The sequence below is a fragment of the Haliaeetus albicilla genome, chromosome 17 (assembly GCF_947461875.1).
Source record: "Haliaeetus albicilla chromosome 17, bHalAlb1.1, whole genome shotgun sequence".
NCBI classification, from domain to species: Eukaryota; Metazoa; Chordata; class Aves; order Accipitriformes; family Accipitridae; genus Haliaeetus; species Haliaeetus albicilla.
In genome coordinates this window covers 3,599,987-3,621,351 of record NC_091499.1, presented here as the reverse complement: position 1 = coordinate 3,621,351, position 21,365 = coordinate 3,599,987, and the positions used below count along the sequence as shown (strand labels likewise).

Genomic DNA, 21,365 nt, shown 5'->3' with positions numbered 1-21,365 from the left:
CTGAGACATGGGGGCTAGCCGGCGCGACAGCCAGATATCCGGCGTGAAAATTAGGAGATGACATTTTAATAAATACCGCTGTCAGTCACCGGCTCGCAAGCCCGGCTGCTGCGGGCTCCCAGCGCTGCCGTTCGGCGAGGAGAACAAAGCCCGGCCGAGGCTGGGTGGTCCGGCTCCCCGGTCCAGCCCCTCCGCCTCGTCCAAGTTCCCGTGGAACGGGGCTGACCGGGTTTTGAACGCTGCCTCCCTCCCTCCCTCCCACCCCGCCGAAACGCCAGTTTCAACTCCTGGACGACGTCCAAACCCGGCTGTCCTTAAAGCAAAGAGTTTTCTTCACACACACCCCCCCAGCGCCCTAGCCCCTGCAAGGTTTGAATTCCAGTAACGCAGAGCTTTTACGATTACAATTACACGCTGCACAAATTCTGATCAGAGGTGTTACTGGTCGCAAACCACTTCTGACCAAAGTAAACAAAAGCACGGTTATAGCTTTTTACTGTATTTTCCATAGGTACAAGCTGTAAACCGCATCCCTGCTAGCTTTTACAAACATAAATACTTTACGCCCCTGTTGTCAAAATAAAACAAAATGTATCTACCCGAACCAGGGAAAATGTGCGAGATGTGCATCATCTACGCCCCGCAAATACTATGCAATGAAAACTGAACCGTTACTGGCTTAGAGATAATCGTATTCCCTCACATTCGGTGACACTCTGTATTATCTGTGGATGATCATCATGTTGCTTGAAACACTGCAAGGGAGGTTCGGTTCATTGACAGGTCGATATGAGCAGAACAAATCAAAGGTGTGCACACACTGCAGCATTTAAATACCTTTTTCGCCCCCTTTGTACTGAATGAAGAACTTGAGGGTGACAGAAAAAAACATCCTGAACGAACTCTTTCACCTGTTTCCTATGGCATTGGCAAGTTGTAGCTCCTTTAATTGTGAGTGGAAATGAAAATTAATAAATAGACAATGTATTGTAAACCATTGTCTTTAGCAACCTCCTAGGTATCCCATCCCGGCGATTAACTTCCACTTTTCAGTTTTGTGAAGACATGGCAATGCTGGAGAGGAATCTGGGAGGGAAGACTCCTCAGCCTCTTGTCTACAAACTGGAGGAAAGGATGGAAGTTGCACAAGTCGTACTTGGGTTAACTATGGGAGCTGAGGAACGGAGGGATGGGATGGCAGCACAGAGCACTCTGCAGATTTCTTCTCAAGATTTGTCGCAATTAGACTTGAACAATGCAGGTTTCATTTACTGGAACTAACTCTAAAATAAGCTATACCGTTTTGTAAGTACGCAGATATCCACGATCCACTTGTGGGTGCCTTTCTAACTGAACTGAGGCCAACTTCAGAAATAATTTGTTTGATAGGTGTCATGCAGCTGCATTTGAGATAACAAAAACCTGGAATTTTGATAGCCTAGACGTGAGAGTCAGGATGTGTTTAAGCCTACAAAATATAAATAAATAGAAATGTAACAATGTATTTGTTTAAACTGGGCATGCAGATCATTTGTGTTCGGAATGGTGCTATTTTGTATGTACATTTAGTGCTAAACTACAGTCTACTACAGTAAAGTGAACCTATACACATCATTTGGAAATACCGAGTGGATCCAACCTGTGTGAGTACCTCTGTTAAAACCTAGGAATAAGGAATTAATACAATCCCACACTGTTTCACCTGAGGGCTGTCAGAACTGCATGGCACATGCGGTGCCATCTGTACTACAAAAAAAGTACCAAGGCACCGAAAGAAGTGTTATGTCACTCAGTAGTAGTGTGGTAGGCACAGGCACAACATAGCGAATGCTAAATTTATAGTGCTGCTTTCTAGACTCGATGCAATTGTTTCAGCAAGGTTGGGCTTAGTCCAAACTAGGAAAGAGGGAAGAGAGTAATATTTTTAAGTAATTTCTGTATTAGTGAGAAAAATGAGGCTTACCCAATTTAATATGTTGAATGGAATAAATTAGAGGGTTTGTTTAGTTGTTTCCCCCCTGCTTCCAATCTGTAGCAGCACTTCAAGATCTTTGGTATCTTGGTCACAGCAGCTAGATGATTTCAGTCCAGGTTTTAGTGTGCACAGCACAAAATTCAACACAATTGTAACTGGAATTGTAATTCACTGACATTTTGGGGGCAAATTTTAAAAGGGGGGCCACAGTTTAAAGCAAGTGGCTTTGGAGAATGGACTGTTCTCTCACTCAATCCCCTGTCACCCTTAGGGGGACTCTTTTCTAGTCAAGGCCACTGTTGCAGCCTGCAGTGTCACTCTGAGCAAATAAAAGACAGTCTATCTCCAACACTGAAGGCACGCATTAAAAAAAAAAAGGTTTTTCAACAAAGGCTTTCATACTTTATTCTTAATTCTTTATTATTATCATCATTATCATGTTTGACTACAGAGTTACGGACACTTAGATATGTCACCTTATTGTGCACAATAATGGCAACCGTGGTTATAGAGTCAATTTACAGGTGAGAGTCAAGTGGTATTTTTACTGAGCCTCTTAGGTTCCGTAGGAGTGGCCCTGGTCTGTTCCCCACATCCAACTTTACTCAGACATGTGAGGCTCTTCAAAATAGACTTTCTAGTCTGCATCACAGATTCTGCTGCAAAACACCAAATTTCTGTAAGAACAGTATTTCCTTGCTAACATTATTTAGTTTGGTCTCAAGCGAAGATATAAAATGGAAGATGCTGGCCATATTGCAGCTATTATAAAAGTAAATAAATACCTAAATATGAAAAGAAGAAAAATCTTTTGTTGCTCTAACAGGTTGAGAGTGAGTATAAATTGGAAATAATTTCATAGACTCGTATATGTTTTCTGGTCCACTATGTTACGAACCATTAAGAAATGTTGCATTTCTCTACTGCATTCAGATTCTAAGTGAATTTCATCAGCATTAATTTCCTCTCAAGAGGAAATACAAATTTAATAAATAATAGGTTATATTCTGCCTTCTCAATTTTAAATATATTTTGAAAGATTATATGATTATGTTTGAACTTTATTAGAGAAGTGATTTGTATTTTCATAAATAGTTAATTAATAATGCAGCACCAGTAGATGGTGCTCAAGAATATATAGCATAACTGAGGGGTAGGGGTGATTAAAAAGTTCTATTTTAAAATTGAAAAATTTCAGGGAAAGTGTTGGTTTTCTTTTGAGAAGTTGATTTTTCATCAGAAAACAATGTCTCCTTCCAAATTGCAAGCAAGCCTTTGGTTGGTTGACAATTTTCAATTTGAAAAGGTCTGTTATTTGCTTGCTTGTTTGTTTGTTTTCATTCTTTGCATGGCTTCTTCAGTGAAGGTTTTTAAAAGAACTTTTAAATTCTGCTACTGGCTTTAACTATTTTGATGTTGTTATTCCATCACAGTTATTGGGCTAGAAACAGTGAAATTTGTGCAATGGGTGACACCAGGAGCATGGGCAGAAGGGGTCTGAATCACATCTGAGGCCTGTGCAGCATCCTACCTCAGACAGTGGCCCTTGAACACTCCTGAGGAAGGTGCAGAAAACCTGGAATAGGAATATTTTTGGCAATCTGGCTTCAGAAAATCTCACCTAGTCTCAGGTATTTAGAGATCTATTTAAGTCTCCAAATAAGTTTCAGTGCCCCTGCAATATTCGTTTAGCTAGTTTAACTCCATACATTCTTGTTATCCACATAAGCATCTGGTTCTTTTCAGTCTTCTATTTTTTCTAGCTCAACATTGTCAAATAATGAGTCCCACAGCATAAATGTATACTATGTGAAAACTGATGGGTGTCACTTCTGTTAAATTTGCTGCCTTTTGATTTAATTGTGTGTCAGCCTGTTCTTGTGTTAAGGTGGGGAGAAATGAGATTCTGGCTTACTTCTAGCAATTATGTTACCTATTTTCCTCATGCCTCTTTTTAATTTCCTTTTTAAGATAATTCCAGCTATTCCAATCTATTTCCACAAAACCATTCTTTTCAAGGAACTTCTGTCATTCTTGTCACTTTTCTCTTAATCACCCTCTAGTTCTCTGATATCTTTCTAAGATGCAGAAACCAGTATTGCACACAGTAGTTCAGATGAAGCTGCAGCACTGATTTCTAAAACATTGTTTTTCTTTATCATCTCAGTCCTGTTCTTGATTCATTTTAATATCTTGCTTCTTCTGATAGCTGCTACACTGAACAGAGGTCTTCAGTTAGCTGTCTATGCCTCTTCTTTTTATCAGTCTCCTGCGAGAAACTTTGTCAAGGCCTTTAGGAAGTTTAAATGAATGATGTCAGCTGGTTCTCCTTTGACCACTACTGTAGGTTACCGATGTGTTGAAAAGATTCTAACAGATGAGTGAGGCATCATCTTCCTTTGCACAGATCTATCATCTCATGGTCTTCTGAGTGTTTTATTTTCTTATTTTTAATTTGCCAGCTACAGATGTAAGATTTATGAATCTTTGATTCCCTGAATCATCCTAAAGCCTTTTTATAATATATGTAAGACATTTGCTACTCTCTAACCTTCCAGTACAGGAGTTGTTTTTCAATTAGAGATTGCATAGCTCAACTACCTCTTGTTCAGGATTTTTCGGTCCTGGTGGCTTCCTGCTTTTTAAATGATTGATTTGTTCCAGCACCTCTTCATCTGATAGTACCTCATTTTTATTACCCAAGAGTAGATATTTCCCTAACATCCTCTATTGTGAAGACCGATGCAAATAAATCTTCTATCTTCCTAGCAACGTCCTTCTCTTCCTTAATTGCTGTCTTTATTCTCTGAAGTTCCCAGAAGACATAGTGACTCTTGTAAGCTTCTTGCTTTTGATATATTTAAGGGGTTTCTTTTAATTTGTTTTTATGGTTTTAACTGTTTGGTTTTCAGCAGTTACCTTTGCTATCCGGTTTTCCTTCTTACCTCTTTACTATTATAGCTTGCGACCGTTTTCCTCATTTCATCAAAGCTGCCTTTGCAGACTTTGACAATTCCCTGCTTAGCTCAAGTAGCGTCTCAAATCCTTTCATTTCACTCCACTGGTTTGCAACTTACCTTCCTTGTTTATCTCCTCCCCTCCCCCATATGTGCATTTATCAATGAAAATATTCTTGGTTTGGGGAGCAACATGAATGCCAGCCACATCTACGGACGCTGCTGCCTTTAATTCTGATACTAGGGTTGCTTTTTGTGACTAACATGCATTTTATTGAATGCCTCAGTCCAAAGGTTGGTGTCATGACATTTTTTGTAGAGCTTTTCTCTTGCTGGATGCATTTAACCTCATTATTTTAGGATCACTTTACATATTAGTTTGGATATTCTTAATCCTTGACTTCTTTCTGCTTATCGTGATTGAAGTCTAACGGTGTATCTAAACAGTGCTTGAATATGGGTCTACAGCTTATCAAGCTGAGCTGGTTGATTTAAGGCTATCTTATGTCTTCCGAGATGACATCCATGTCTCAGAATAATCTTCTCTCAATTATGTGCTGTTTCAAGAAGTAACTTTCTATTGTTCTGAGAAATTATATCTTTAAGCTTTGCCATTTACAGATTTGATTTGTTTCTAATCGGGTTGTCTAAGATCTATGATTATCCAGTTTCGTTACATTTTCTTGCTTTTTTTCCTTTTTGATGCCACACACTTAATATCCTAGTTGTTACCTGCATTCTTTGGCACATGTCTTCCTGTGCCCTGGGCTTCCATTCTCAAGTACAGCCCTCCTCACTTAGAGGTTTTTTTTACCCTGGAATTTATTGAATCTTTTACATACAGAGCAAAATTCCTTGCAGGACTGGTTTACTTTGTTATTCTGGGATGGTTTACAACAAAGTTCTTGTATTGGGTTTGCGTGGCAAGGTTTTGGTAGTGGGAGGGCTACAGGCGTGGCTTCTGTGAGAAGCTGCTAGAAGCTTCTTCCCCCATGTCCGACAGAGCCGATGCCAGCCGGCTCCAAGATGGACCTGCCACTGGCCAAGGCTGAGCCCATCAGTGATGGTGGTAGTGCCTCTGGGAGAACAGATTTAAGAAGGGGGAAAAAATCTGCACAATTGCAGCCAGAGAAGAGAGGAGTGAGATGTGAGAGCCCCAGCCCTGCAGACCCCCAGGTCAGTGCAGAAGGAGGGCAGGAGGTGCTCCAGGCGCCGGAGCAGAGATTCCCCTGCAGCTTATAGTGATGAAGACCATGGTGAGGCAGGCTGTCCCCCTGCAGCCCAGGGAGGTCCACAGGGGAGCAGATCTCCACCTGCAGTCCAGGGAGAGAGGAGCCCACACCGGAGCAGGGGGATGCCCAAAGGAGGCTGTGACCCCATGGGAAGCCCATGCTGGAGCAGGCTCCTGGCAGGACCTGTGGCCCCGTGGAGAGAGGAGCCCACGCTGGAGCAGGTTTTCTGGCAGGACTTGTGACCCCGTGGGGGACCCACGCTGGAGCAGTCTGTGCCTGAAGGACTGCAGCCCAGGGAAGGGACCCACGCTGGAGCAGTTTGTGGAGGACTGTCTGCCGTGGGAGGGACCCTACAGTGGAGCAGGGGAAGAGTGAGGAGTCCTGCCCCTGAGGAGGAAGGAGCGGCAGAGACAAGGTGTGAGGAACTGACCCCAACCCCCATTCCCCATCCCGCTGCGCCGCTGGGGGGGAGGAGGTGGAGAATTCAGGAGTGAAGCTGTGCCTGGGAAGAAGGGAGGGGTGGGGGGACAGTGTTTCAAGATTTGCTTTTATTTCTCATTATCCAACTCTGATTTAATTAGTAATAAATTAAATTAATTTCCCTAAGTCAAGCCTGTTTTGCCCATGACGGTAATTGGCGAGTGATCTCTCCCTGTCCTTATCTCAACCCACAAGAGCCTTTCATTATATTTTCTCTCCCCTGTCCAGCTGAGGAGGGGAGTTATAGAGCTGTGTTGGTGGGCACCTGGCGTCCAGCCAGGGTCAACCCACCACAGTACTGTAGGGTTTTTATTTATTAAAGTATTTATACAGTAATTTTCCTATGCTACCACACTGCCATTGTGACAACAACATAAAGCCTTCTATTGGAAAGCCTTCTATTTCACTTATTTTGCTTTTAAGTTGTAATTTCCCCTAAATATTTGCAGTTCTTTATTTTGACCAGATGTCATTCTATGGCATCTTTCCTGATTTCGTGCTTCTTCAGTTGTGTTTTTCATGGATACTCAGAAGGATTTGTATTACCAGTCACATTTGTAGATGTTCTTTGGCTCTTGATTATTAGGTGATTTGAATATTTTTTTCTAGTCCTTCAGCCTGTGAAATCTATGTTTTCAGTACTTGAAATCTTGCATATGCAATGGTTGTCATCTGAAAACAACCTTGTCACTAGTTCATGGTTGCATGTATGCTGGTGGTGAGATTCTAACTAGTTGTACTGTCGTGTGACTGTAAAGCTAGGAAGAACTCATTGCAGTCCCTATGTGTGGGCTGTATCGTAAGCTTTACCAAATTAATTGGAGAATATTTATGCAAAGATCAAAATAAAAACAAGGCCACTGTTTTCATGTTAATTATCTAAATGCACTGAAATCCTCTTTATACTGGGAGGAGGACAAATATTTTAAAAATGCCCTTTCATCTCTGATGTTATTAATCTACTCTAGAATATTGCCTAGTCATTAATCAAATTGAACTGTGATAAATACAAAAACCCTGTGTTGTTTTGGCTCGCTCTACTAAAAAGAAAGAAATTCGGAGTTAATGCTGAATCCATCTTTAATGTCCCTCATTTTGCTTATGTAGTCTGGAGAAGAGCGATTTTATGTACTTTGTGTGTCACTGAGACCACTAATCACAGAGGGCAGTGTTAAAAGATGGTTTCTTGTGTTGAGTTTTTCCTTGCATCAGTGAAAATGAAGGACTGATAATGCTGTCTAAAGCTTAGGTTTCTGCTGTGAGTTAGAATTTAGTGTTTCAAATGCACAGAATATGCTGTTTGTTCCCTGCCAAGTTCAGCTGTGATCTCTATTTTAAAATGTTGGTCAAGTACAGAATCTTGTTTAAATAAGGTCTTAGTGGAAGACTTGGGTTCAGATTACTTTTTCGAGAGTTTGAAACATGCAGTTTTTCCTTCTCATAACTTGTTAAGCCAGCAAAAAGGATAGCAGCATCTGGTTAGGGCTAACAACAGCATCCTCAGTTTTTGTTACTCCTCTTAAACCTCATTCAGGGACACTCAGTCCACAATGTCTGTTCAGCACAAAATACAGAAAGAATTTTCTAAACTAGGAGCAGAATCCAAGTGACTCTTATGTCATATTCCCTTATGTCTTTGGTTCTAGTCAATGGAATTACAAAGAGTGTGGTGGCACTGTTACTGCCATTACTGCTGATGACAAGTACAGCCTGCCCGTTTCCTTAAAAGAAAGTTTCCATGAACCTGATTTGAGGAGAGGATTCTGAACCGCGTATCCTGAACATCAGGAAGTGGTAGTTTGAAATGAATTTTGGGGAGGTTTCAGGCAGATCCTTTATAGCAATATCCCCAGTTATCTGGGGCTTTAGGTTGCCTCTTGCTAAACATGCTGACTTTCTGAGGCACACAACTCTTCCCAAGAGCCTTACTGTAAGGAAAACCTTTGTCCTAGCTCAGACTTCCAAATTCCGTGCTAAGGAATGGGAATTGAAGTCTCACCATAGTCCTCCTCTGCATGCTTCTCTGATTCAAACACATACACTTTTATAAAAATAAATTAATATGCTGTGTGTTTAAGGACAGTATTTTCTCAAATACCCAGTATTTCCATGGTAAGGCCATTCAACAATTAGCTGAGTCAGCCAGGAGACTTCAGCCTGGGAGGGAAAAAAAGGACAGGTTATGAGACTATGGTACTACAGACTCATGAGTGGCAAGGAAAGACTGGATAGGGATTGATTATTCACTGTCTTTTCTAGCAAAGGAACAGCAGGCATCAAATGAAGCTGAAGAAGTCATGCTCAAAACAGAAGAGCTGATTCTTCGTGCAGCAGGTAATTGATCTTTGAAACTCTTTGCCAGAGGATGTTGTAGATAATTAAAAGTTTTCGTAGACTCAGGGAGAGACTGGACAAGCATATGAAAGAGAAATCCAATGATGGTGGTGGTGAGGAGCTTTGTCAATAAGTGTGCAAAATCACTTCAGGAATTTCCCTGAGCTGAAAATAATTGGAGGTTGGGAACATATTAGGGGAGAATCTTGCCCTGTTCTTACTCCTCCTTCAGCTTTTACTTACAGTCACTTCTGAAGCAGAATGCGGGGCTGGATAAACCTTTAGTTTGGTCTAGTGTGACCATTTTCATCTTCACTCTTTTTGGACATTTTAATACTGAAAAACTGAAAGGTAGACTTTCAGAGGTGCAGATCATGGAATCAGTTGGAATTTAGAGTCAAGCACTGGACATCAATGCCCAGAATGTCAAGACATCAGTATTTCAGTTTGAAAACATTGGCTGAGTGCCTGTAATTGCCTAAAGTGAGTGCTCACATTTATAAATTTAAGGATATAGTCAAGATTCAGATCAAGTTGACACCCAGGAAAGAAATTCTTAAGGTCTACTTTCTCTATCTGAACTCCACTGGTTTTGTAAATGTAATGATGAAATGTGAACACAACATACACTTAGCATCAGCTGCATTTCCCCCAATGTTTTAGAAAAGGAAGGAGCTATGTCCTTTCCTAAAATTGTCTAGTATCTAAAATTTGATTGAATGTGGCAGGGGTTATCTTCAGCTAAAGGAATATTTTCAAATTGGGAATAAATGTATATAGGTCAGAGTGACATACTTTACTTTATGATTTTGGAAGAAGATACTTGGAAGACATCACTTCCTTGGCTGCATGGTGGACATCTGGAGTAAATTGTTTCATTGAAACAATTTGTTCATAAGTGTATGTATATGTCATATACACTTTTGACATCATATTATAAAAATTACAAACATATCTGAAAAAGAGAAAACATCACGCACTAATAGCCGAAGGCATGAATGTCAAATGCTGCTTACTGAAATGGAGAGGACTTCTCAGATGACTGTCCGTACGTGGTTCATAGTCCACAGTTCTACAAGAAGGTGCTGTGAAGCTCAACCAATCACTGAAAACAGATGTGAATGTATCACTCAAACTTTAAGAAATGCAGCTTTTTGGATGTGTTGAAGTATGTGTTTCAGGTCATTGTATTAGTCTCCTGAAATACTCTTGGCATGGAATTTTTGAGAAATAGCTGACTTTACTTAATATTCTTAAGAAATGTAAAACCTGAGTCAGAGAGGTGTATCTTGGCAGTAACTCAGCTCATATCAATGGCCTTATACCAGTGTAAAATGTACGTGAGAATAGAATCATGCTCTTGATATGTACTGTGTGCTCAAACTGAAGAGTGAGAGGAGGGGAACACATTTATATTACCAAAGGGCAGAATACCCTGTGAAAATGTGGGGTATTACTGTAAAGAGCTGCGGGTGGCTGTCATCATTCTGAGAGACACATTCTGACTACACTATCCAAAATATGAGAGAGTGCAATAGAGTTCCCAAATTGTCAGGCACAAGAAAAAGAGTATTAGCAGGGTGGGGTTTTTGTTGTTGTTTTGGGGTTTTCTTGAAGATGAAAAACTATGTTTGGGTGGGTGAGAGGCATGTAATTACAGAGATGCACTAGTTTATATAGCTATCTACCACTGGATCAAAAATGGGCAAGAAATAAAGGGAATTAACCCCAACACAGTATATAGCAGTTACACTGAATGTATTGTATCTACTGCTAAGAGCCATAGGGTTTTCTCTTTCGTAAATTCTGGCAATGTTCCTGGTCTTCTCCTGCCAAAATGGCTAGTTGTGCTGAATTCTTTTTTCCCCTCTATTTCTCTGTCTCTCCCTCTCCTTTTCTTTTCTTTCCTTCCTTCCTTCCTTCTGATACGTACAGTTGAATCTCTTATTTCACTGTTGTTAATCAGTGAATCCTAGACCTTTTATTGAAGTGATATAACTAAAAATTACTGGTGGATGATTTATCGGTATTGTGAAAACTCCCGTTCTCTATGAACATTGCTGACTTATTACAGTAAATTTAAGTAGTGTCACTGAAGTCAGCAGATCTATGCTGAATTAATCAGTATGGAATCTGGCCCTAAGAGTCATAAATGATAAAGCCGTTTGTGTGCTTGCAACAGATCCTGAATGGATGGCTCACTATAGGTTCCTTCAGACTGGCCTAACTTCACATTTCATTTATTTTAGAGGGTGTCACCTTCATACAGAGTGACTCAGCTTCAAAGTTTACTTGGTCTTGGTCTCTGTGACATGATAGCTAATCGGGGTAAAATTTAATATTAGATTCCACATGGAATTTTGAGTTTCCAGTGTATAGATATCAGAATGATTATCTGATCTCCCATCAGTTTAACATAATCTGGGATATTTCAGTTGTACCTGTACCAGAACTTGGCTTCTTTCACTGGCAACTGCACCTTTTTTCTTGATTTAGCTGCCTGCATGCACATGTACAAACATATACAATTTCCTAATATAGGTGTGTCTACAAGGAGAGTATAAGATGTCTGAATCTGCCTGAAAATTATTTAGCTCTTACAAGTTCATATTTTAGCATGTACACCATGAATCCATGGGTGTTTGTGCCTATTGCAGTAAACATTCATATATATATGAACACATATAGTACCTGTACCTGATGTATAAGTACATGTAGGCAAGGAAGAGCATTAACTGAATGCATACTTTCTGTGTCAGGAAGAAATTGGGTTATGAATATCTGTATCTCATGAGAACATGAGATCAGAAACTATACACTGATATCAAAAGCAGGAGACCCATATATGTGTTTAGCTCATCCATTTAAAAAAAAAGTATTTATAATGTTATTCTTCATAAACTTTTTTTTTATTAGTATTAGATTTTTGTCTGTGCTTTATTTTTTGTGTACCATACAAGGCTTTTAAAAGTAAGTAGGTCACCATGCGAGAAGGAAGCCATCAAATGTAAATAGTTTCAAACACTTACCTCGTGCTGTATGTTCAGAAATGACACAGGACTGAAAAAAAAATCAGTAGCCTGTTTTCAGTAAAATGCTAGGATATGATCATATTTCTGTTTTATACCCATTTCAAACATGTGAGAGAAAGAGACTGAGAAATATTTCACGACGACACTACTAAAATATGATATTCAAATATACTGACAAGAATCTATTCTAATCTCATCTCTTTCTTTCTTTTATATGCCTCTGCTGGCTTCTTCTCTCTTAGTATATTTAATACAATCCTTTCATCCCATTTACAGAGCCTTGCCTAATCTTTTTTCTTATATATTTCTTGCACCCATTTTTCTCTCTCAACCATGCATTTCCGTTGCTCAGTATTTCTTCTCATGCTTCTCTTGCTCCTGTGTTACTGCCTTCTCATAAGCATCTGTACTATCAGAATATTTTCCGTATTCTAATTTTACACTCTATTAATTGCTGTTTGAATTCTATCCCCACAGTATTGTTTCAACTATGTGGAAATACAGATAAGAAATGAAGGATATTGTTTATTTAAACAGCAACTTTCTTAACTTACCTGAAAACATCAGACAGTGAAGAGCAAGGTTCCTTCTTTGACTGTTCCTACAAGAGGTGTTTCTCAGTCCCCTTCTCCCTACCATTCCTCAGAAAACTGGCCCAGCAATGGGATGTGCGTTGGAATTAATTTATCCAATTTTGGACAGATTGCTAAAATGTAGACAGATGGAAGACGTCTTGAATGTAAATGTCTATATCTGGGCTGCTTAGTCTCCTGGTATGGTCAACAAATAGAAACAGGTGCTTCTATAATATTTTTCATTTAATCTTGCTCTAGATCTCTGAAATAATTTAAATTATTCACGTGCTGATAGTTGCCCTTTTCCCTGTTCAGATGTAAATGTCTGAAGTTATGTGAGATGAACCTTATTTCTGCTGTCTCCTATAGTAGGCAGTGGGCTGGTAGAGGTAATGCTCTGTTTGACTTCCCAGTTTCTTTGGGTATCCCCTTCCCTAAGCCTGTTTCTGTCTCTACTTTGAATGGAAGTCAGACCTTTTACAAAATTTCTCTGCTGAAGACCTGCCATTTGTAACGAGACATACTTAAGCTGTGCCTTTGAACCTGTCCAGGAGGGTCTCTGACCTGCTGCGGGATCCAGTCCTGTCAGTCTGGCAGAGAGAAAAAACCCTCCCAAGTCCTAGTAAGCAATCAGAAAAATGTTCACATCCGTCTCCATATCTCATCCTTTTAGCAGCATAGTTTCCCTCGCCTTGTTTCCACCTTCTCTTTCTTCTCTGCACCTCCTGGTGTCTCCCGTGTCCCCACACCACGTGGGGTTGGGGCTCACTGTCCCGTGCCCTCCTGCAAGCTGCTTGCTGTCCGAGCGTCCAAGGGCAGACGGATGCAGGCACGGGGATCCATGCCGGCTTTGTGTCTGGCAGAAACCGAGGGGGTGCTGAGGCTCGGGCAGGATCTGTGCAGTGCTTGCAGCCTTGTTCCTCCAGCAAAGCAATGGTACGTGGCTGAAAACCACCACCCGGTCCCGGTAAGTAGCTGGTGGCAGCCACAGGCTTGGCACAGTATAGGCAAGCCCAGCCTGTGCTCTGGGGTCTTCCACGCCTGGATACAATCTGCCACTTCAGCCCTGCCCATAAATTATCAAAAAATCCTAAGTATGGATGACTGACCTGCTTGGGAAGAGGGGTTGTTATGATTTAAGGTGAGCCTTTACAAACATTCCTGAATTCAGGAGGTATGTGGCATACCTCAAGTCAGGAAACCACATGCCAGCTCATGCGAAGCCTTCGGATACCTACCCTCCCACCTGTTGCTTTAGAAGGACTTGCGGGAGTCAATGTCTTTTTTTTCCCTCCTGGTCCAGAGAAAGCCTTGATGATATTCTGGATTCACTCTCTTCTCTCTGCTTGTCTTCATTAATGCAGTGTTCTTCTGCCTTTCTCTCCTTTCCTGAGTTGCTGTCTTCCAACATGTCTTGACAAGTTTCTTTTAAGCTATGAACCCTTTGGGGCCAGGGACATGTCTTGTTAAAATTTAAGAAGTGCTGTAGAAGTGATTTTTACCATGCTAGAATAAAATTTAAAAATATTCATGAGATAAAATAAAACTGTGAACTCACATACATGGCCATAGTTGGAACTGCCCAGTTGAGAGCAGAACAGACTGATACTTGCAGAATAAGCTGCACTGGCTGCAAAGGTCTGGCCTGCTAATTACACATTTTATAATTAGTAAAAATCTTCACACTTTAAATGTAACTGATAGAAAGGAGAAACTTCACCATAAATTCATTTTTTGGTAGTTTAAAAGGTTTGGTTTGTGATGCAGTGATGAATACTGGTCTAAATGGTTTATTGATTAATTAACTCTTTATGATTCTGAATTTGCACATTTTTCTTCAATCTGATTTTTATTATGCAAAACTCTTTTGAGCAATTAACTTTAATAGAGTAACTGCTATTAGGCACTTAGAAATAAGGATGTGGGTGGCATGTCTTGTGAGGTACCAACTGGCATTAATTATGAGGCTGAACTTTTGCACTAAAGTCCTACTACCTCTGTGGTTTTAATATAGAAGCCATGTCTCTTATGAAAACATTTTTTTTAAAATGTTCATATATATTTTTTCTTCCTGTTGTATTTTTGGACACAGGATGTTACTTAGAAAACTTTAAAATTCTACTTGGTGCAAAGAAAGGTGAAAAGAGGGAAGAAATCTCAACCTTTTTTATAGGCTTAAAATGAAAATAATTTTAAAGCTCAGTTATGAATCACATGCATTCATTTACAATAAAATTGCTAGTACTTCTATTATTAAACCATTTAATAAAGCAGATGAGGGATAAGGCACTCATGCATTTTGTTGCTTTTAAAGAATGTCATAGCATGCTCCAGTACACTTCAGGTCAATTTTTCATGAAGTATTTATTTTTGCCAGACTACATTTTAATACACTCACTTTGTCATATTAAAGAAAAGCATTTTTCCCATGTTTATCTTGACTTATTTTTTGATAAGTTAAAACAGTTGCTCCCTTGCTTTCTTTTCCAGCTGATTGGTAGTAAGGTAAACATAAATGTAAAATCTGAGAGTTTGGAATAAAGAGGTGGCTGTAGAACATGTACTATTTCTGTATGTTTCCAGGCAAATCAGATGGAGGATTCAGTGAAGAGGGAAAGGGACATGATTGACTGGAATAGGAAGGGAAAAGGAGTAGTTCAAAAATATTTCACCTAAGTAAGGGTGTCAGATTTTTTTTTTTCCCAAAAGCATTTTGCAGTTGAGAAGAGAGCATTGCACATTCAGCCCATGCCACAAAATTAGCAGGTATTGTACTTCACTGATTCATTTGACAGTTACTGCTTGCCTAAGCCATAGCAGTGGACAAATAAATTGATGACCATTGGATTCGTGGAGTTCCTGTACTGAAAGACGTACAAGACAAAATGGCACAGGTGTCTTTAGTCAGAAACAAAAGTAAAGGAAAGTGTTCTGGTGTATTTTCCGGTAACAGTTTATAAAGCACCAATGAAGACACAAATATTTTTAAAGAACTGAGTATGCTAATGTACAATTAAAGTATCTGGAAAGCACTGGATTAGCATTCTTGGCAATTACTTAATATCCAGGCATTCCACCCTGCCCTGATCACACCAAACAATGTTTGACTCCTCAAGCGTTCTCTGCAGCTGCAGTTGCATGGTCTTATTGCAGTGTTCCTCTCTTTAGCTTTTTCAAATGCAGTGTGAAAAATATGAGTGTAGGGCCTATGTACACCGAAAAGAGGACCTTGTGGAAAACCGTACAACAGCAGGACTGTCGCTGCTGGCCACTGTATACTCTAGGACCCTCCTCTTTCCCTTCCCACTTAACAAATCAACCAGGCCATCTTCCAGGATCCTGTTCCTTTTCCACCCTGAATATGTCCATTGGTTATGTTTCTAGAGCAGGGAGGGGAAAAAAAGAAATATTCTTGGCTTTGCCTCAGCTCTATGTGTCTTCCAAGTAAGATGACTAAGAAATGGGAATTGACAAGAATTGTCTTTGGACTCATGTCACAGTCTACAACCACCTGTATTCACAAAGTCAGTAGGTAACTGAGATGGCTGTGGATTGCATTCTGCCTCGGGTACACATCTGAGATGATACACGCTTTTGCAGATTTGTCTTGGACCTATGTTAAAGTGAACTCCCGAGAGCCCCAGTTGTGCGACAGATGAGGAGCTAAGCCACAGGACACGCTGTGAGGTGAGAACCAGGAATGCAGGAAAAGAACTTTAAGCAGAAGGGAAGGGCTTCTTTTGTTTGTTTGTCTTTCCTGAAAGAAAGGCTGCCCTGTGGAGTTTTCTCAATGATTAGTCGTGTAAAAACCTGAGTGTACAAATCTTGTCTTGATTTGCAGCATTACCTGGAGGAGCAGATTGGGTTATGATGTTCTTTGGTCGATTCTCTCTAAGCTTAGAGCCATAAACTATTGCTACAAATAAATTCAAGGCACTGCTAGAAACCTGTCCCTTGACGATGTTGGCTTTCTTCCAGTCTTCATCTTCCCCGCTGAGTCAGCAGTCGGTGCTCCCTTCAGAGCTGAAGCTGGGTGAGACAAGAGTCCTCTGCATGATGCCTTGAGTAGCTGCTGCGAAGAACCACCGGAGGACCCTGAGGAGCTGGACACTGGGTCCAGGTAGCTCTTTGTCTGTCAGTTCAGGGCTGTTCTTTGGCCATGAGCTCCATGAGTGAAAACAGCAGAGGTATTTTATCCTGTAATATATTTCAAATTTCATGAGAAATAAAATGTACCCAGTAATATCTCCTAAACTGACACCATGAAGGAATGCCTTAATTCCCATCTTTTGCTTCCTGCATATCTAGAAACACATGCACACACACGCTTCATTCACACACCCCCAAAGAGGACTTTTTTCCTCATCACTCTTTCTTCTGCAGGGTCTGTGCTGTGTCTCTGGGTGTTTGTAGATGGAGCAGCTTCCTGGTCATGATCCGGAGGACAGAATGAAGGGAACCACAGGACGTACTGGTGTGTCCTAGTCATGTAAGGGTGGAGAGTGGAGGCTGAGCTGCTCAAGAGTTCAGGTGAGATGAATCTGCAGTCTGTAGATATGAGCGTATCTTCAGTTTCAGGCATCGCCACCAGCAGGCTGTTGGAAGGCAGTGGGAAGGGGCAGGCAAAAGTCACTAGCCCAGGGTTCTTCCTTTGTTGCCAAATTGCTTCAAAGGTGCCGGTACAAAATTAAATAGTGCCTCCCATGCAGTGATACAGGGTAGATCAGTCAGATATATCCCAGTAGATCAGTCAGATATATCCCAGAACAGGTTTTTGCAGGCACGCTGTGAGAGCGTGTGGGAGAGGTATGATGTCTGAAGTCTCCTTGTTGTGCTCTGTGGTTGTGCCTGGGGTCTGCTGGCGTGAGCATGAAGGCCTGAAGAGAATGAACACACCTTATGGGACTGATTTTTGGAAGTGTCTTAAAGCATGCTGTAGACATAGTCACAGACAACCTGGGTGATGTACTACTCTGTATAAAAACCCTCTAATCCGGGATTATACAGGGATAGGGGTAATACACAATGGGCTAGGTTGCTTGAGTAATGAACGTATGCACACTCTTTCTCTGAGAGAACTGCCATTCAGTTGGAATTAAGACTTCTTTTTACTTATTTTTTTCAGTATATGGCATATCTCTACTCCTGCCAACAAAAGTGTCACTTGTGCTCTCTTGTATTTTTGTGTTATGATCACCTTTTCATAGAAATGAGGGATGGGCAGTGGAAACAAGTCCCTAAAGTTTGATTTCATGAGTGAGGGAATCTCCAGACACTGTGAATGAAACAAACTTGCATTATTTTACTTCCCCCCACCCCCATTTTTTATTGAACCTGCTTATTTTTAAATAGTTTTCCTCTTTTTTCCATTTCACTCTTCACTCTTGTAAAGTATTTATGATACTGCAATGAATAATAATTTCTTTTTCAACTGCAGATTTTAAGTGTTTCAAAAGATGTTACAGTAACTATCTTTATTCTATAGATACAAAGAGGTTAAATTACTTTGCCAAGGTAACTAAGGAGGGAACAATAATAAAAATGAGAACAGAACCTTTTCCTTCCTCTATCCTTCAGCTACAACCTGTGGTGCTCTTAGTGCAGAACCATGACACTGGATGCAAAAAAGCTGGGATGTGTTCACAGAATTAAAACCTTCTGTAACAGCAAGGAAATGAATGCCTTGGCCCCTTTATACCTTTATGCCCAAGTTTAATTGCATAAATTGCAATTAATTGCACTAATTGTGCATAAAGTTAAACAGAGGTTTAAGTGCCTTTGGGATGCGAACTTACTGTGGATAACATTAACATGATCGGAGTTGTTTTCTGTTTTCTTTCTGAGTCCATACTCTTGACATTTGACTGTAATTTTTTTTTGTTTGTTACTGGCTGTCCTTCATAAAGAACTGTTACAAGATAAGGGGACAACTAGTCCTTGTCTTCTGTACTAGGTGAATGCAATTTGGTCTGAAAGAGATGAAAATAGACAGAGTGAGATGAAAAATAACATGTACTATGAAAATCCATGAATATGGGGAAGTTAAGCTTACAGTTAAAACAAACAAGACAACAAAGCCTTTGCTGGCTTCCATATAAAGAATAAGTCTTAGTTTAAGTACAAAAAAGCCCAGCCTTTTTACAGAGCTCTCGTCCATGTCTTTTTGCTAATTTGTCTATTTTTACTACTTTAATATATTTTGCAAGCCATTCTTCAGGTAAAAATTGGTATAAATAAATTTACCTTTGAAAAGATTAAATGTAAGTGGTTTAAAATGGGTAGTTTTAAGGGAACACCATCTGGTATGGGGTTATTAAAAAAATCCATTAAAATATTACATGATAACATTCATATGCAATTAAATTAACATAAAAACCTGAATTAACAAGTCAGTTCAAACTGCTGATTATGATTAATTTTGTAAATAAGTTTGCCATAATTTTGAATCTCTGTTGTGACCCCTGGTGCGATGTAGAAGGGATTTTTATAGGACACATACTATAGCAGTATTTGAGGGGATTAGTAGTACTTGAGGGGATAAGAACCGATAGAAGTCACTCAGCATTTTGTCTATCGTGTTACCTTATTAATAAATATCTATAATAATGAAAGATTTGCAAAATTGGATTTTTGAGGAGGTTGGCTGGGATTTTTATAAGCTCACTTTTTATGAGTGACTTAGAAGCACACTGAAAGTTATGACAGATATGAAATTACTATGTTCTACTGCATTAATCTAAGATACTGATGAAAATTTATTGGATGTTGCATTTTTTGGTCGCATTTCATATTATTTTTGCATTATTTGATCAAGTTGCCTTGGTCACTGAAATCCCTTTCCTTTATATCTTTGGTGAGTTATGTACAGTCCCTGTAGTATTATACTGATTAACTTAATAGGAAGCTATGTGCAAAATAAGCAAAAGTAAATAAATTACTAAACATAGTGCACAATCCATCCCTGTCAGCATTCCCAAGACACAAGTGAAGGACAGTATTGCAATTTCTTAGGTCAGCACTTTTGGTTTTGACAAGGTGCGAACTTCGGTTTGACAGAGATGGTCTTCAAAGAGATAAAACAGTTAGTAAATATCTTTATTTGTTTTGATTTCTAGGAAAGTGAAGGTCAGTTGTTACAAACTGCTTAGGGAGACAAGCTGACAGGAAGATAAAGGGAGAATGTTCCAGGAGCTGAAAGATGGAGGCCTTCATCCATTCTGAGAACAGCAGCGCCTTCTGGTAGAGGGGCTGAAGGTGTGTGCGATGGGCCAGGGGCTGCTGAGGCAATGTTAGCTAAACCATTAAAATTCTTTTCTTCCTGGGTGCCTGCCGAACCCACTGTTGCAGTGCAGACATTCTTCAGTGGCTCAGCATTTGGGAATGTCCTGCATGAGTAAGTATCCCTGCGATGCTGTATATGTAAACCCCTGATAAATGGCTGTTAATAGTTGCAAGGCAACTTTTAATCAATGCGTCAATATTTGATGTGTTCAGAAAACATGACAGTGGCACCGAGATAATAAACTAAACGATGCTAGCAATTAAGTGAACAAAGAGGGTGGGAATCACCCTGGCTGACTCCAGGCAAAATTGGGCGGCTGGTGTCACTTAGTCACCCACATTCCTTTTTTCCCCATCTCCCTTGGAAGCCAGCCCTAGCGCAGTACGTGCCCCTTCCCGGGCTCCCTTCTTTGTCCATTGGCCACAGCAGCAGCCCAGCCAACTAGCTCGGATCAGATGCCAATGTTTTAGATGGCTGAAATGAGGTGAGATAAGCCATGCCTAAAGTTTGTTCTTCCACAGGTTTCTCTGCTGTTTTTGTATCTATCCATATATAATGTCTCAATATAACCTATAGGCTTCAGCCCACATGCTTGCCTGTGTGTTTATGAACAAGTATACAAGCACATTTGTCTGTCGGATTTTTTAAGGATGTGATTCGGTCTTTAAAAAGCAACTCTTATACATGGTATATGTTGTCTGGATATATGAGAACTTGAAAAGTAAGGCATCACCTCAGTCCTTTTCCAAACAATTTCAGAATTCTGTCAGCAGATGGTTTAGCATTTCCCCAAATAGCAGCCTTCTCTCTGTTGGATCGATGGTTAACTGCTACTCACTGCCGAAATAAAAATCTGTAGCCTATCCCCAAAGTGTTGCAAGTGTTGAGATCAACACACAAATAGTTTGCTGCATCTCTAATTAGCTGAGACTGTGTTAAACACTAGCTTTTCCCCACAGCCCAGCTCACAGGTAAAAAATATACAGCTCTAAATTGAATATACAGGTAAAATACACAGGTAAAAATATTTACAGCTCACAGGTAAAAATAGAATTATTTCTCTTGCTGTTATTTTAGCTGTGATAGAGTGGAGACAGGGACATGGTTACCTAATGGGTTTTGAGGAGGTGAGAACTATTCTTAGAGTGTCCTGATGGCTGTGTTGTCATTATGATTACACAAAGGTTTAAGAGCAGGAGGAGCCAGGCCTCCTACTTACCACCTAGATGACATTGTTTACACAATTAAGGTGAGCAATACGTTAACAAAGACTGCATAGCCCATCCTCTGTAATTCAGTCTCATAAATCAAAGAAGGAATAGTGTTATGGTATAGTTGCCTTCTCTGTACAAAAAAAATGTGCTCTTGTCCATAATTTGTTTGGGGTATTTTTAGAGCAATTTTGGCTTGGTTTCATCAAAATGTGCATTATCTTCAGGGCTTGAAGTTAAAAAAAAAGGCAGCTATGGCTCCAAACTCAGCAGGAATCGGCTACCAA

General features: G+C 40.1%; 1 long non-coding RNA gene across 1 annotated transcript; it reads left to right on the top strand.

Moving 5' to 3' along the window:
• Window positions 1-8,845: 8,845 nt before the first annotated feature.
• On the top strand, window positions 8,846-20,893 carry LOC138689525 (uncharacterized). Its single transcript, XR_011328354.1, has 5 exons — window positions 8,846-8,978; window positions 16,186-16,272; window positions 16,564-16,705; window positions 16,969-17,115; window positions 19,701-20,893. It is a non-coding gene; the product is annotated as an uncharacterized lncRNA (long non-coding RNA).
• Window positions 20,894-21,365: the final 472 nt, after the last annotated feature.